Genomic DNA, 15960 nt, shown 5'->3' on the forward strand with positions numbered 1-15960 from the left:
TTACTGTTCACTCACCGAGGACTGAGTCTAAGTTGAATAGAGAGGGGGGGGGGGTCTGTAGCTTGACAGAGACTGTCTCGCCCCTGCCGGCCGACAGCCTCCCTGCTAGGGACGTCTTCTCTGCTCTCCTGGCTCGTCTGCTGTTCTGTCTGTTAATGCTTGATGCTCTCCGAGTATATATTGGGGACCCTAGTACTAACTCCGCCCACAAGTAGATAGCCTCCGGCACTACCAAGCCACTCCTTAAACGTCGGCATGTTTGAAGGCTACCAGACTACAATTATAAGCTTAGCGGAAGCAAGGTGAAATTCTCATGATCTGACCTCAGGTCACTTGGGGTCATTAACTCTTAGACGTGTGACTTTCCGGTGGTCAAACTGGCGCCTCTCAGATCCTTGTCTGTGACTCCTGTACTCTATGTATGTATTAAACTAAACCAAACACTTTTACAGTGTTACATGTAGACCGCACATGAACACATTCCTGGCATTCTGTGCATTTTATTAGGAATTTTCCTTTCAAACCTACAATGAAATACTTCATATTAAAATATTTTGTTTCCTAGAAGTAGCCTTAACTCTCCATATATATGTTGCTTAATTGAGAAACTGTACTTGCGATCAGTCTCTAGCCTATTGTTGATGTGACAATGTGCATTTAATTTTGAACCTACCTCATTAATACTAACTTGCTGAGATAAATTAATTATGGGTTTTAGTCCCTGAGTCTGCCTGAGGACTAATTTATCGGTATATCTAATGATGTTTGTATGTGGAACACTGCACATTCATACTAAATTAAAACCTTCTAAATAAAGTTTGATGTTATAATTGTTACCTTTTGAAGTTGTTGGCTGGGCCATGACCAATAGTGCCAATGGATCTCAAAATTGTTGAATAACAATGGAAGAGGGCCACTGCTCTCAGACGCATTGGCACCCATAGACGCACACCGCCACCATGTGCTGTAAACAAACACCAGCATTCATGACCCCAAGAATGAAATAATAATAATTTATTTGCCATATAACAAGTTTATATATATATATATATATTATATATATATATATATATATATTATATATATATATATGTATATATATATATATATTATATATATTATATATATATATATATATATATATATATATTATATATATATATATATATATATTGGTGTATACTGGCAGCAGGTTTTCTTTCAAACATGTTTCATTGAATATGACCGCATATTCTATATTTATTATTTTCTGGTTTAGGGCTTCTATCCCTCTAACTATTTTCTTAGCATCAGGGCTTAATTGAAATAGGAGTTCTCCAAAACTCATTTTCGTACTTTTAAGGTGAAGAAAAGAAGTGATTTACTATAGAGTGTATTACACTTATTTATATAATTTGCACAACGTTTCGAACCTCCATGGTTCATTCTCAAGTGAACAGATCTTACAATACAATATATATATATATAATATATAAATATATATATATATATATATATATATATATATATATATAATTTTACTTTATATAATTTATATAATATATTTATATATTTCTATAATATATATAATAATATATTTTATATAATATATTTATATTTATATAATATATTTATATTTATATAATATATTTATATAATATATAATTTTATATATATTAGTCATATATAAATGTAATTTTTTTATGTAATATTTTTCATCATTCAATATGCATTCCATATATTTTATAGATTTTTTGAACATGATATAGTTAGGAATCGTCCAATTAATATATACATTATTGATAATGTCTCAAGCTAATATATAAAGGTACTCTTCAAATATTGTATGGGTAAAAACCTGGTATTAGGTCATAGGTTTCTATTTGAAAACCTATTTTTAGGCTTTCGAACAGATGTAAAAATATTCTTACTTGAGTTTTAAGGTTCTGAATAGTGGAAACGTGATCTTGAACTTCTTTGTCACAAGCAAAGATACCACCAGAATAATATGAGTTTCTGATCCCTCTGGAATGATATTAAATTAATGAATGTTCATTGTCTGAGACATTTTGATGACAGTTAAACATCATTTCACTTAAAACTAATTCAACTACCCAAGCTGGCATTCACATCATAATCCCTCTTATTCTAAATGAATGTATATAGTGAAATAAATATTTTTTAATTAGTAAAGCCTTAGTCCAAATAAAAATAATCAACTGAAGTTGAAAGGCAAGTAATAAAGGTGTAATCAGTTAACAATTAAAAAAAATCTGATTAAAAGTTGCATGACACTATATAAATATTATACAGTGCTGTGTTTATAGTACTACAAACATATTACTACACCTTACATTATACCTTAACAATAATGAGCAGCATTAAATATTTTAACTTGAATATTTACCTCCCAACTTTGTTGTAACGATACAGTTTCTTGTTGCCATCAATATGTACAGCCACAGGTGTTGTATCACATGCAGGGCACCCCTTGTCAAATTCTCCTTTTATTCTCCCAAGTTCATACTGATGGAAACGCCATTCAAAGAAGACTCTTTTTGTTGTCTCAAAATTGATGGGACCATGCTAAGATGTAAAAAATGTGTGTAAGTAATTATCAAAAAGTGCCAAGCAGTGGCATGTTAAGCAACAGACTATAAATATCTGCAGGAAATGAAAAATAAACTTACATGAGCATTACATAAAAAGAGAAATTGTTAAAGATTGGTAATCCATTCTTCCATTTCTTATGATATTAGACATATATAAAATATATATTTAGAATATTCATGCTAATTATTAAATTTAATAATATTTAACCCTATTTCTTAAATAATGACAATGCATTTGCTTAGTAACAAACTTAGTTTTTTTAAGTTTATACACCAATTTAATACTTGCACTATTAAAACAGTAATGGTATGAAAACTTACACGCCCTCGAGAAGCACCAAATAATTCCAGTGCACTAACTAATGCCTGAAGAGAAGTTCCAGGGCTGCTTCTCTTGAGAAAATGCCAGGAATCCAATAGATTTATGCTGTAGAAAGTGCTACTATTTCTTCCAGTTGAATAAAAAACCAGACTGGTGCATGGCTTTCCCAAGTTCTTCATCTACATATCCGCACTTGCACCTAAATATTGGGGTATACAGATCATACCTTCCTGCCCCCCCACAAAAAAATAAAAAAAAATGAAGTAAAACAATTTTATTTGGCAAGGGATTCAAGTGTGGCTATCAATATATGTGTAAAACCAACCCATAAAGAATTCTCTGTACGGTTTATAAATACGTATGTGATATAAATACGTCCTTCATAAGTGAAGATACAGTGGTAAAGAGAGTGAAGTATAAATGGTTATATTGATGAAGACTGTAGCCTGGGTCACCTGAGCAATGCCAGCTACCAATACTAGTATCAAATAAATGTTTCTTAAAGTAACCTACCACTTAAAGTTACAAAGATGCACAAATTATTGGAGCTTAAAGTTGTGAACTTGCTCTCACTGCAGTTCGGGCAGGAATTAGGTGGATGTGCTGGTACAACAGGCTCTGGTAACAATTTTAATTTACAAGATCAGCTATGCAGCAAAATAAATACATGTTTCAATCATTACATTTTAAATTACTAATATTTTTTTTTAGCATTAACTGGAGTTACATGAAAGATTTATATTTAATAACAAATAAAAATTCATTTATTTAACTAAAAATCTGTAATTAATGAGGTAATCAATAATTAATGAGGAAAATGACCAATACAAAAACTACTAAAAAAATTACATGAACTAAATAAAATTTTAAAACACTGCTTGGTTCAGGATAGAAATGAGAGTATAAGAAACAGGACTACAGGTACATTACTTACTCCAGTGAATGACATTCCCATCTGAACACACAGTTTGTGTTGGGTCTAAAGGCTCGAAAAAACCCATTTTTCCAGCAGAATAGCTGGTGGAAAGGCATTACAAAATGCTGCTGCTGATCACATTTATGACACACAAAATTGAAAGCAGTCTTCACATTTTTATGCTTGCCTCACAACTTCTACATTGTACACAACATTTGCCTGGTTTTTCCAAAAAATAATGTAATTATGTAATTTGAATGGTAATACTGGATTTAGAAATATTGTATACCAAGTTTAAAATGACAAACATCTAAGTGTATTCAAAGATTGACATTAATCATGCATTTCATAATTACATTGAAATTTATCCATAATTACACACTAAAGATGTTAATTTACCTTTATCTGGAACACCCAACTTCGACAATGTCCAGCTAAACAGCATTGACCTACGTTCTCCCCATTAATCTCACTATTTTTTATTCTTTTTTGCCAATCAGAAATGCTTGCTTGAGAATCATAAATTTCCTCCAGTTCTGCAGCAAGTACTTTGAAATATGGGATTCTAAATTAGTCAGGAAAATCTTCAAGAGCAAATAGATGTAATAAATAAAAGTGTATTTTATACATATTATATAAGCATCTAGAACAAACTGACAGCTTTCAGTAATGTGTTAGTTAGACTATGATATATATATATATATATATATATATATATATATATATATATATATATATATATATATATATATATATATATATATATATATAGTAGATACTAGGTACTAAGATTATATTACATTACATAGTTCAAATAGGGACGTACCAGAATTCAATGATTTTGGTGTTTGTTCTGCAGCTGGTAAATATGTTTGAGTATATGTTGGTACACTAGTTGAGAAGTCAGAACTTTGAATGTGTGGAGGTGAAAGAGAAGCAGGCAGAAGGGCTGTTTGGCAGAAAATCAACCTTTAAGTATGGTAATTCCACAACACTTTATCTATTTTTAATTTGTAAACTATCTACATTTTTTTGTTGGTCTATGACCATCACTGCCCCTATCTCCACCGAAACACCAGTGTATTTGCGGCTATGTAAGGGCAGACCAATATGGCAGCCATGGCCTAATCTGTCATAAGACACAGGGAAAGATTGCCAGATATGAAGCAGTCAATGACATTATCAAAAAAAGTTTGGCTAGTTTGGTTCAGATGTAATACAAACAAAGAGCAACGGTTTCAAGTTCAACAAACCAAAATGTAGGGCTGACAACAGGAAATTATTTTTGACCCTGAGGGTTATTAACACATGGAAACTGCCTACCCCACCAGAGCTGTAACTGGCAAAACTGTGCTGAATTTCTAAATATACCCAAAAAAAGATCATAAAGGCAAATGGGGGGAATTTCGGACAAGCCGCGGGCTTCCTGTACTCTTCTAGGCTACTAGAGTTTGTAGCATTCATGTAAATATCTGTTTTCAAAGGAGAAGTTGACTATAACCTTGGATTATCTATAAACAAATTTTGAATAATAAAACACCAAAAACCTAAATAATTTTTAAGTCTGAGGCAAAATGAAATCTACACTAGCAATTAAACCTATCATTATACTATGATATAGGAACACACAAACATGGGTCATGGAATAAATAACTAAATAAAAAATTACCTTCTGATAAGTTTGAACGTTGTGTTTGATTGATTTCAATAATCCTGCAGTAATTTTCTCCTTTTCCTTTCTTGTTTGAAGGCTTCAGATAATTTAGGTCTTCAATATTTAAACTTCGCTTCATATATTCCCTTTTTTTCTGGAGAGCTGAGTTTATTTTCAAATATTCACGATGAAGGTTCTCTTTAGCTAAAATTGCTAGTGTCTGGAGACCTTCTGTTAAAAAAATATACATTCTCAATAGGATACATTATAACTGTAGCAAGAGAAGCTACATTAAATGTTTTGATGTAATTGTCTAAACCAATGATCAAAGTGATAAAAATTATAATGGGATGATGGATTTCAAGCCAATTATGCTGAGCATAGAAAAAAAATTCGGTTGTTATTGTTAAAACAAAGACTTACTGTATTACACAAGGCTGTAAACTTTGATATTAATGTATTATAAAGGCCATAATCAAATGATTTTATAAACAATACCATCATTATTGTCCGGAGTTATTCTTGGTACATCTGGTAAGTAAAGATAGTTTTCAGGAGCCAAGAACGAATCTGCCAAAAAAATATTGGACGTTGTACATTCCAATTTGTTACAATAGCCTAGTACTGCATACTAATACAAACAAAAAACCAAATTGGAAATAATAGCTAGGCTAACCTAACACAATGACATAACATAACACATCTTTATTTGTAATTTTGTCAAAAGCTGATTAAATGTTTTTTTTACCTGCTAGTATGCTGGATGGGGTCGATCTTCCAGGCATATTTATTCTACTGACTTGTGGTCTTAATGCTGCCGCAGTAAAAGGATTTGTGACAGACATTGTACTGCTTTCTGTATCATCTACCTATTACAAATACAAATACAATTATTTATTCAGGTAAAGTACATACATACAAGGTAAGATACAAAAGTAGATGGATTTATAGATGGAGCTAGTACATACAATGCCTAAAGCCACTATTACGCAAAGTGTTTCGGGCAGGAAAAACACTAAGACTAAAACTTAATACTAAAAAGAGATTAAAGTATAAATTGTGTTGAGAAAAAAATAAGCAAAAAATGAAAAAAAAGATGGGGGGTGGGTGAAACATGGCAGAAAAAAAGTAAAATACAATTTGGTCAACAAACAGCATTGTTTTAAATAGAAGAGATGGGTTGACATTTTGGGGGTGAGGTAGGTTACATTGAGTTAATTAGGTAGTACTTAGTTTTTAACTTAAACTGGTTGGGAGAGGTACAGTCTTTAACATAATTGGGAAGGCCACATTCGAGGTCCCCTTGATTTGTAAAGCATTTCTAGTTTAACTAAGTCGTACTCTTGGAATATCAAATAGGTATTTGTTTCTGGTGTGGTGCTCATGGGATCTGTTACAACCTTCTAGGAAGCTTATTATAAAAAACATAATTGATAAAAACAACATGCTGCATACTAAAAAACGTATTGGAATGTGTATACCAATATGCAGTAAAATATATTCTTTCTACACATAACAAGCAAAACTTTAATACTGCAACAAGTTTTTGAAATTTTTTTAACTAAACAGCAATGAAACATTTGCATTCTTTTCAATTAGTAACATATTACATATGAAGGAATTATTTACATAAATGCCGAGAAAACTTTACATTACCATGCCCAAATCTAGGATCTTCTTCTTCTTGATAGTAGGTGCAGTTTGCATGAAGGATTTGTTCTCCCGATGACTGCAAAAATCTAGGATCACGTGTGTTATTGTTTTTGAACGAATGATCACATTTATTTATTTATTTATTTATTTATGCATATACAAGAATGTACATAAGGAATGTGAGGATACAAATATGGTAATTACAGTCTTGTAAAGCCACTAGCACGCGCAGCGTTTCGGGCAGGTCCTTAATCTAAGAAAATTTTAAGGAGGTAAATACTTGCAAAATTTATAGACAAAAAAATAATAACAGATTACATGAAATGAAAAAAAAAAAAAAAAAAAAGATGAGAGAAAAATTGTAGGTACAGTATATTAAAGCACATAGGTAGCTAAGATTGATTGCAATGACAGCTTAAAATGGTAGTTGACAACAAATTGGTAGGCACAATACAGCAGAAACAATATAAGATTGATTGCAATGACAGCTTGAATGGTAGTTGACAAAAATTGGTAGTCACAATACAGCATATGGCTAGCACATAAAAGAAGACAGCAATGAACACAATGATAAGGTTGTTTGATATTACATAAAAATTAGGAGATTGGGTAACACTAGGTACAGAGCAAATTTTAAATCTCAGTGTAGGAAACTAAGAAGATGAAGTTAGGTACTTTTTGGTTTTGCTTTTAAATAAGGCAAAAGTTTTACAGTTTTTCAATTCACTAGGGAGTGAGTTCCATAGACTAGGTCCCTTAATTTGCATAGAGTGTTTACACAGATTAAGTTTGACCCTGGGGATATCAAAGAGATATTTATTTCTGGTGTGGTGATAATGGGTCCTATTACATCTGTCCAGGGAGAGTTTCAGAGCATGGTTTGCATTTAAGAACAGGGTTTTGTAAATGTAGTTGACACAAGAGAATGTGTGGAGGGAGTTAATATTTAGCAAGTTTAGGGATTTAAACAAGGGAGCTGAGTGTTGTCTGAAAGCAGAGTTAGTTATAATTCTGATAGCAGATTTTTGCTGTGTGATGATGGGCTTAAGGTGGTTTGCAGTGGTAGACCCCCATGCACAGATACCATAATTAAGATAGGGGTAGATTAGTGCATAATATAGTGAGAGGAGAGCAGAGTTAGGAACATAATATCTGATTTTGGAGAGTATACCAACTGTCTTAGAGACTTTCTTAGTTATGTGTTGAATGTGGGTGCTGAAGTTGAGTCTCTTGTCTAGGAATAGGCCAAGAAACTTGCCATCATTTTTATTACTGCTGTTAATGTTGTCTATCTGTAGCTGAATTGCATTTGATGATTTGCTTCCAAATAAGATGTAGTAAGTCTTTTCGATGTTTAATGTTAGTTTGTTCGTTGACATCCATAAGTGGACTTTTTTTAATTCATTATTCACAACATTATTTAGTGTATGTGGGTTGAGGTTTGAGTAGATAAGGGTAGTATCGTCAGTATACAATATAGGTTTGAGAATATTAGAGACATTAGGCACATCGTTTATATATATAAGAAATAGAAGAGGTCCTAAAATGCTGCCCTGTGGCACTCCAACGGTAATTGGTAGAGTGGAAGAAGTTGTATCATTGATGGTTACATATTGGTGTCTGTCACTAAGATAGGATCGGATGTAGTCAAGGTCAAGGATGTAGTCACATGTTTATATTCATTGCAATGAAACTAACAACTTTTAATTATATACAGCTTTTTATATCAACTGTTTTACTTAAATTATTTTCTGTTATAGGTTCTAAATATAACTAATATTTGCTTCTTTCTTATGCCATTTGTAATTAATGTCATAAAGCTTTATCATCTGAATGCACCAAACTGTGCCTTTTCATATTTCCAAACTGAAGTCGAACACCCGAAAATGAATATATCCATGAAAACTGAATCACGTCCTACTATTTGGAGAATTGTTAGTTCTTTTTCATACTAATATGTCTAGTTTGTGTCATATAAGTATTCATCCCGATGGTTGGTAAATATTGGTGAAACAGAAGGATAAAAGTCAAACATCTGTTAACTTTTCTTTTAAAGTACTGTATAGCTGGAAAATATCAGGCAAACCTTCGACAATCTGCCGATTTCCTTTCCTCTTCAAGGCTACTATTGTTAGTGTCTGTCACGGTAAACCTATGTAAAATCGGAAAAAAAATTTCAGCAGGACCCTGCACTAGAGTTGATGTTGGGAGACGCTCTGCTTCGTGGCTGATGGATTAATATTTGACTGTTGGTCAGGACTTGAGCATTGTTAATTACAGTTACACTCTGTTGGAGCACTAGACGGTCAATGGTCGTCGTTCTTCTTTATGATAGGTTCAGTTTATTGTTTAGTCACGGGAGACATCTCCCGTCAGGCAGGGAGCGATCGCACCTCCACAGATCTCCAGTATCATCTATTGATACTGGTAATGGCTCAGAGAGGGCATCCACTTACGGGCTATTCATGGCTGTGCCACCTTTTGGGTGGCTTAATCTTCATCAATCACCAATCAATCAATCTATTGTTTAGTGGCCAGTATTATTCAGTTTATTGGCCAGTGCGTTGGCATCAGTTCTCATTGACGAACGAGCAAAAATTAGAAGGATTTAAATCGTAATTTAAATAGTTATCTCATTCCTTCTTTCCTTTGAATGTCAGTGACTGTGCTTCTGCTATGCTTAATTGCCTCAAAAGCGGCCAATTTTCATGATACCTTAAATTATAAAGGCAAAATTTGGGCTGAGTATACAAGTATAAGCAAAATTGACTGAGTATCTGCAAAAATTAAGAAAAGAAAGCAGCACACCCGTTACATTAAAGAAAACGTATTCCTCGTTTCGGGGAAAATATTCTAGGGAGGCCAGCCGGTAACTGGAACAGCCCGGTAAGTGCATTTATGTACTAAATACGTAAGTATGAAAATGTACTTATTACACTTAGTATTAAAACGTACTGTCTATTCAGAGGATGGGTTTCGAAAAGCAGCCATACAGTGAGGAGCAGGACCTCAAGCTGTGAGAAGAGGAGTAGTGGAATGAAGTTTCACATGCTTCTGTGATACAAGTGGTGAAGCACCATTGTTGCTCAAGGAAGATTTCATGGTGTAACAGCTGGGAGAGCTGTGGAGGACCCTGGTAGACAGTTCTAGGAAAACCTGAAGATGTCAGGGTAGTGAACTTCCAGATGTGGAAAGGAAGTTCTTATTGACTACTTGTAGGGAGTTGGTAGTGTTCGGATGTCATTAGCGTGCAAGACGCAGTGAAAGGTGTGATTGATTACCATTTTTGTGCCAAGGAGTACTTACTGAAGTATAGACTTACAACCACAGGCTGGATTACTTGCAGAGACATACATATATGTTCTAGGACTGATAGGGGGATTGATTGATCATTGTTGTTTATCAAGGAATATTTATGCTGATATTTATGTTATTGAAGTCATAGGCTGGTTTTCCTTGTATGTATGTATGTATGTATATATATATATATATATATATATATATATATATATATATATATATATATATATATATAAATATATATATATATATATATATATATAATATATATATATATATATATATATATATATATATATATATATAATATATATATATATATATATATATATATATATATATATATATATATATATATATATATATATATATATATTAAATATGACCGAAAAAGTAAGATTGATAATTCTAACACGAATTTTCTTAATATTTCTTATGTTTCTTTTCACTGTCGATGGTAATTGAAAAATCAATTCTCCAAAATTCATTATTATTTCTAGTCTGATGCGACAATTGAACGCGTTTCGTAATAACTTATTACATTTTCAAAGACTTTAGTTTACACACACACAACTATAACCTGCAAACACTAAACAGAGTCCTACTATGCTATATTGATTGATAAAGATTAAGCCACCCAAGAGGTGGCACGGGCATGAATAGCCCGTAAGTGGTACAATTTTTTTTCTCAGTATTCTGAGGTTGCATTTAACCATCAAGCTGTTATCGCGGGGGAGGATACTGCTTCACAGTCTTTATGAGGGTGTCCAGCTGCTGGACACCTTTGTTGACCAGGAGAGTGGCTGTGTTGATGGCTTCAGGGTGGCCACTGCATGATTCAGGAACTCTTAAACCTCTTCTAAGGTCATTGGTTGCTTCACATTCCAGAAGATAGTGAAGTAATGGCTTTTCTGTGACAGTTTGACAGAAGATGCACTCTCTCTATCGGGGTTCACCAATCTCCCAGTTGCATCTGTAACCTAGACGTAGTCTATATAGCCTAACTGCTATTTCCCTGTGGATTCCTTTTGGGATATTTAACCTTACTAATTTGGTTGCCTGAAGATACCATGTTGCAGATGGCGAACCTTCAGCTATTCTCTGGTGCAGGTAGGCTTTGTTGAGAGGTGAGAGTTTTTTGGTGATGATGTTTTTTATGTTCTCTAGGCTGGATTGAATTGTTTTATGTATCACTGGATGACGAGTTGCCAATTTAGCAATTTCATTTAATGGGATTCCAATATGGGATGGGATCCAGTTTAAAGTTATGTTGAGTCCTTTGCCTTTAGCGACTGCTCCAAGATACAAAATGGTGGTAATTATTTCCACATTATCTTTCCACTGTTTTTGTCCTAGTATTTGAAGTGCAGCTTTTGAGTCTGTGTGTATGATTGCATTTTGAGTGTTTTGTGCAATCACATATGCGAATGCCTGTTGTATGGCAAACAGCTCAGTTTGGGTTGATGATACTAGTCCTCCCAGCCTCCAATATGCCTGTACGCTGGTCGTGCAAAGAGCAGCGCCAGCACTCTCATTTTCTGTGTCCACCGATCCGTCTGTGAAGATGTGGGTGGCTCCTGCTACTGCTATGCTATACATTTGCTCTTCTATTATGCGCCTTAGGATTGTCGGATCATAGGCAGCCTTTTTCATTGGGAGACTTTCTATTACTATTTTGAAAGTAGGCTCTTCCCACGGCGCGGAAGGAGTGTAATTTGGGTGTGGATGATCACCCTCTCTATCAAGAATCATGTTTTTTAAATGTAGTCTGTTTAGGACTCTTCCTGCTCTTGCAACCCAAGAGTTTCCATTGTTTTGGCCTAGTCCAACCACCAAGGCCTGCCGTACTGGGATTGGATCAGAAGAAATAATTATCTTACTGATAATTGTAGCTGTCCTTTGTGATATTCTTTCTTGTAGAGAGGGCAAACCCGTCTCCAGTCTAAGAGTTTCAAGCCTGGTCCACATGGGGGCTCCCAGTGCAGCTCTCATAGCATTGTTTTGGGCAACTTCAAGCTTTTTCCACTGTTGGTGTGATAGATTTGTGAGTGCAGGTGCGGCATAATCGATCACTGATCTGACTGCCTGTACATAGTATGTGCGAAGGACTTGCAGATTGGCTCCTCCAGAAAGGGAGGTTAGCGACCTGAGGATTGCCGTCCGGGCCGCAGTTCGCTCTCTCAAGTAAGTGACCTCAGCATTAAAATTCATGTGTGTGTCCAGGATGATTCCTAGATACTGATAGGTGTCGACCCATTCTATTGGTTGACCCTGTACTGTGAGTTGGATGTTGGGCTTCGCTATTTTTATGGGCATGGCCTTTGACTTTGAGGGGTTGAGTTTGATCCCAATCTGTTTTGCCTCTTTACTGATGCAGTCTAAGCATTTGGGTGCAAGGCGCGCCGCATCCCTAACTTTTACGATGATGACAAAGTCGTCCACGTAGTTTAGCAGCCTGCAGTGATGTGGGAGTTTCAACCTCATTATTCTTTCCATTAAACAGTTGAAGAGAAGAGGGCTGAGAATACCTCCTTGCGGTGTACCATTTTCATGTCTTTTGTACTCAGAGACTGTGCCATGAAGTTTTACTCTTGCTTCTCTGTTTATGAGACAGTTTTTAGTCCAGGAGAGCAGGTTGCCTCTGACCTCTTTGTCAATGAGGCAGCAGAGAATAGCTGGGGCGCTAGCCAGTTCAAAGGCTTTTTCAAGGTCCAGGAATATCAGCATTCCTGGTCTGTCATTCAAGTGGGCTAACAGAGTTGTAATACATTCCACTGTGCCAACCCCTCTTCTATAGGCATACATATCATGGTGCAGTTTAGGCATTTTCCACTCCAGTCTGTTGAGGGTCATTCTGTCAGCCGTCTTGGCTGCACAGCTTTGGAGAGAGATGGGCCTGGGATTAGCTGGATCTTTGGGTTTTGGGATCGGCACTATGTCTGCTCTATTCCAAGCAGAAGGTCTAGTTTGAGAAGTCCAGGCTAAATTAATTAACCTTAGGTATGCAGCGTCTCCCTCTGGGCCGAGGTTTCTAATAATTTTATAGGTTATTTTGTCGGCTCCAGGGGATGTATCCTTGGAGTTTTTCTTAGCCCGATTGAGCTCATCCAGTGTGAAGGGGGCATTAGTGTCAGAGACTTCTTCACATGCTGTAAGGATTCTGTGCCACCTTTCTTCCTCTAGTCCGGTCTGTACTGCTAATACATCTGGTGGAAGTTGATTGCTGGCTGCTCTCTCTGCAAACCTGGTTGCCAGTACTTCGGCTTCCTGTTGAGGATCCTTGGGGTGTGGAGCTTTAGGTGTTTTATTCCCTTTGGCTCGGTGAATTTGCTGCCACATCTCTCCGAGAGAGGTGTGTTCATTCAGGTGTGAACACCATTCCAGCCACTTTTGTTCTTTTATTTGTCTGGTCTCTCGATGTATGTTACGGACCCGAATCCAGCGTCCGAGCCTGGAGCAGTGACGACCACGCCATCTGTGGGTCAGCTCCCGAAACCCCTTCCAAATGGATGACGACACCTGGTGAGGACGAGGTGTACTAGCCACCAGGGCCAGTTTCCAGTCCTGTTCAGCTCACAACACAGCCGCTGCTGACCTCTAGTGAGGTGAAGCTCGGACAGTAACGCCATCTATGGAGTGAATAGGTGGGCGTTTGGGTTTGAGCCGGTAAGTGACATGCCCTAGTGTGTCTCTATTATTGATGACGTGTCTGCTTACAGAGTCGACCTGGGACTGCTGTAAGGGAAGTTGAGTCAGTCTACCCAAGGCAGCCGTCTCGTCACCAAGTGTTTACTGCAGCAGCTGTGAGTCACCCCCCGGATGAACACTGTGGTGTTACCCTGCCTGTGAAGCGGCAGTTGAAGGATTGTCATACCCGGGACTGACTGGTGGAGACACTTAACCACTGGGGTGTTGTGGAAAGGAGAGTGATCTGTGGTATCACACGAGGCTCCTGACTAGGGCGCGACCCTAGTATCGCTCGTGGAGTGGCCTAACCAGCGTCGCTGATTTGGAACCTGCCAGCTATCTGCTGGACTTGTGGTTGACGGCCTCCACGACGGTGCCCCCAGTGGAACTGTGTTTTGGCTGGCCTGTGGCCGGGGTAGACTCAAGATTCTCGAAGGATTCGTCGTGAGGCCACGAGAGCACCAAGAGCTTGGCACCGTGAAGATCCAGAGTCTTCAGAGGAAGACAACCGTGTAGATAATAGTGTTTATACCCCCCCGTGTAATCTTCTTATATATATTTATTGGTGAAGGTGTTAATTATAATATTAAGTTTTTGCCTTTCTTTCCCTTCCCCTTTTAATTTATTTGCGTTACGGATCACATCCCTTGAAAGCCACTACTGGCTTGGGGCCGGATACCCTTCCTCTAACAACATCAGAGTAAGAACCCGGTTGCGACCCGAGAGGGCCGTAACATAATTGGCATCCCCAGTGGGATCCGTCCCCTTGTCAAGTATGTTTGACAGGGGTGGTGAAGTGGCGTAATCCCTGTAAATAATTCCCCTTGTGTGTGACTATTAGGACGTTATACGTCCTGTGCGGTGCTCGGAGTGACTAAGTGCAATATTGTGCAGTGAGGTGCTCGCTGTGATTAAGTGCAATATTGAAGAGCGAGGTGTTCACTGTGATTAAGTGCAATATTGTGTAGTGCGGTTCCCGAAGTAATTACGTGCAATATTGGCAAGTGAGGCGCCAGGTGCGATAAAGTGCAATATTGATGTAGAACAGTGCTCGGTGCGTTAAGTGCTAACGTGAAAGCGGTGTGTTAAGTGCTAAGTGTTCCATCTGTGACAATGGCAGAAAAAGCTACCATCGATGATCTGGACGATGTTCAGGCTTTTCTGAACAGAGAGGACTGTCTTGCCAGATTAAAATATCGGAGCAAACCGGAACTTGTACTAGTTAGTGCCTACCTGGAGATAAAGATACGTGCCAGTGATTCCCGCGTGGAGATCTTGTCCAAGGTTCACCGGCATTTGAAGGCAGAGGAAAAACAGGAAGGTGAGGCACAAAGTACAAAAGAAGGTGACGAGATAGCTTCCACTGAAAAGGAAGGTAAGGGCAGTGATGTCGAAAGTGATGAGAGTGAACTAAATATAAGTGTGCTTACTGTGAAAATGCGTGAACTAGAGATCCATCGTGAAATAGAATGGAAAAAGCTAGAAATCGCTAAAGAGAGAGAAGAGGAAGCGAGAAAGAGAGAAGATAAGAAATTAGAAATGGAAAGAGAGAGATTAGGAAAAGAATTAGAGATAAGGCGTTTAGAATTAGAAAGAGAAGAGAAACGAGAGAGAGAAGAGTGAGAAAGAGAAGAAAGAAGAGAAGAACGAGAAAGAGAAGAAAAACGAGAAAGAGAAGAACGAGAAAGAGAAGAAAAACGAGAAAGAGAAGAACGAGAAAGAGAAGAAAAAGAGAAAGAGAAGAACGAGACAGGCAAGAACTACGAGACAGAGAAGAAAGAGAGAGACAACATGAACTAGAAGTATTGCGGTTAGGTGGTCGGAGGCCAACGACGGA

The 15960-nt window shown here is 36.8% G+C and overlaps 1 long non-coding RNA gene across 1 annotated transcript; it reads right to left on the bottom strand.

Annotated features, from left to right (window-relative positions):
• Positions 1-3319: 3319 nt before the first annotated feature.
• LOC138355140 (uncharacterized) lies at positions 3320-5702 on the bottom strand. Its single transcript, XR_011223860.1, has 3 exons — positions 5499-5702; positions 4656-4778; positions 3320-3531 (listed from the first exon to the last, which is right to left on the bottom strand). It is a non-coding gene; the product is annotated as an uncharacterized lncRNA (long non-coding RNA).
• Between the last annotated feature and the right edge of the window lie 10258 nt (positions 5703-15960).

Source organism: Procambarus clarkii, chromosome 6 (genome assembly GCF_040958095.1).
Source record: "Procambarus clarkii isolate CNS0578487 chromosome 6, FALCON_Pclarkii_2.0, whole genome shotgun sequence".
NCBI classification, from domain to species: Eukaryota; Metazoa; Arthropoda; class Malacostraca; order Decapoda; family Cambaridae; genus Procambarus; species Procambarus clarkii.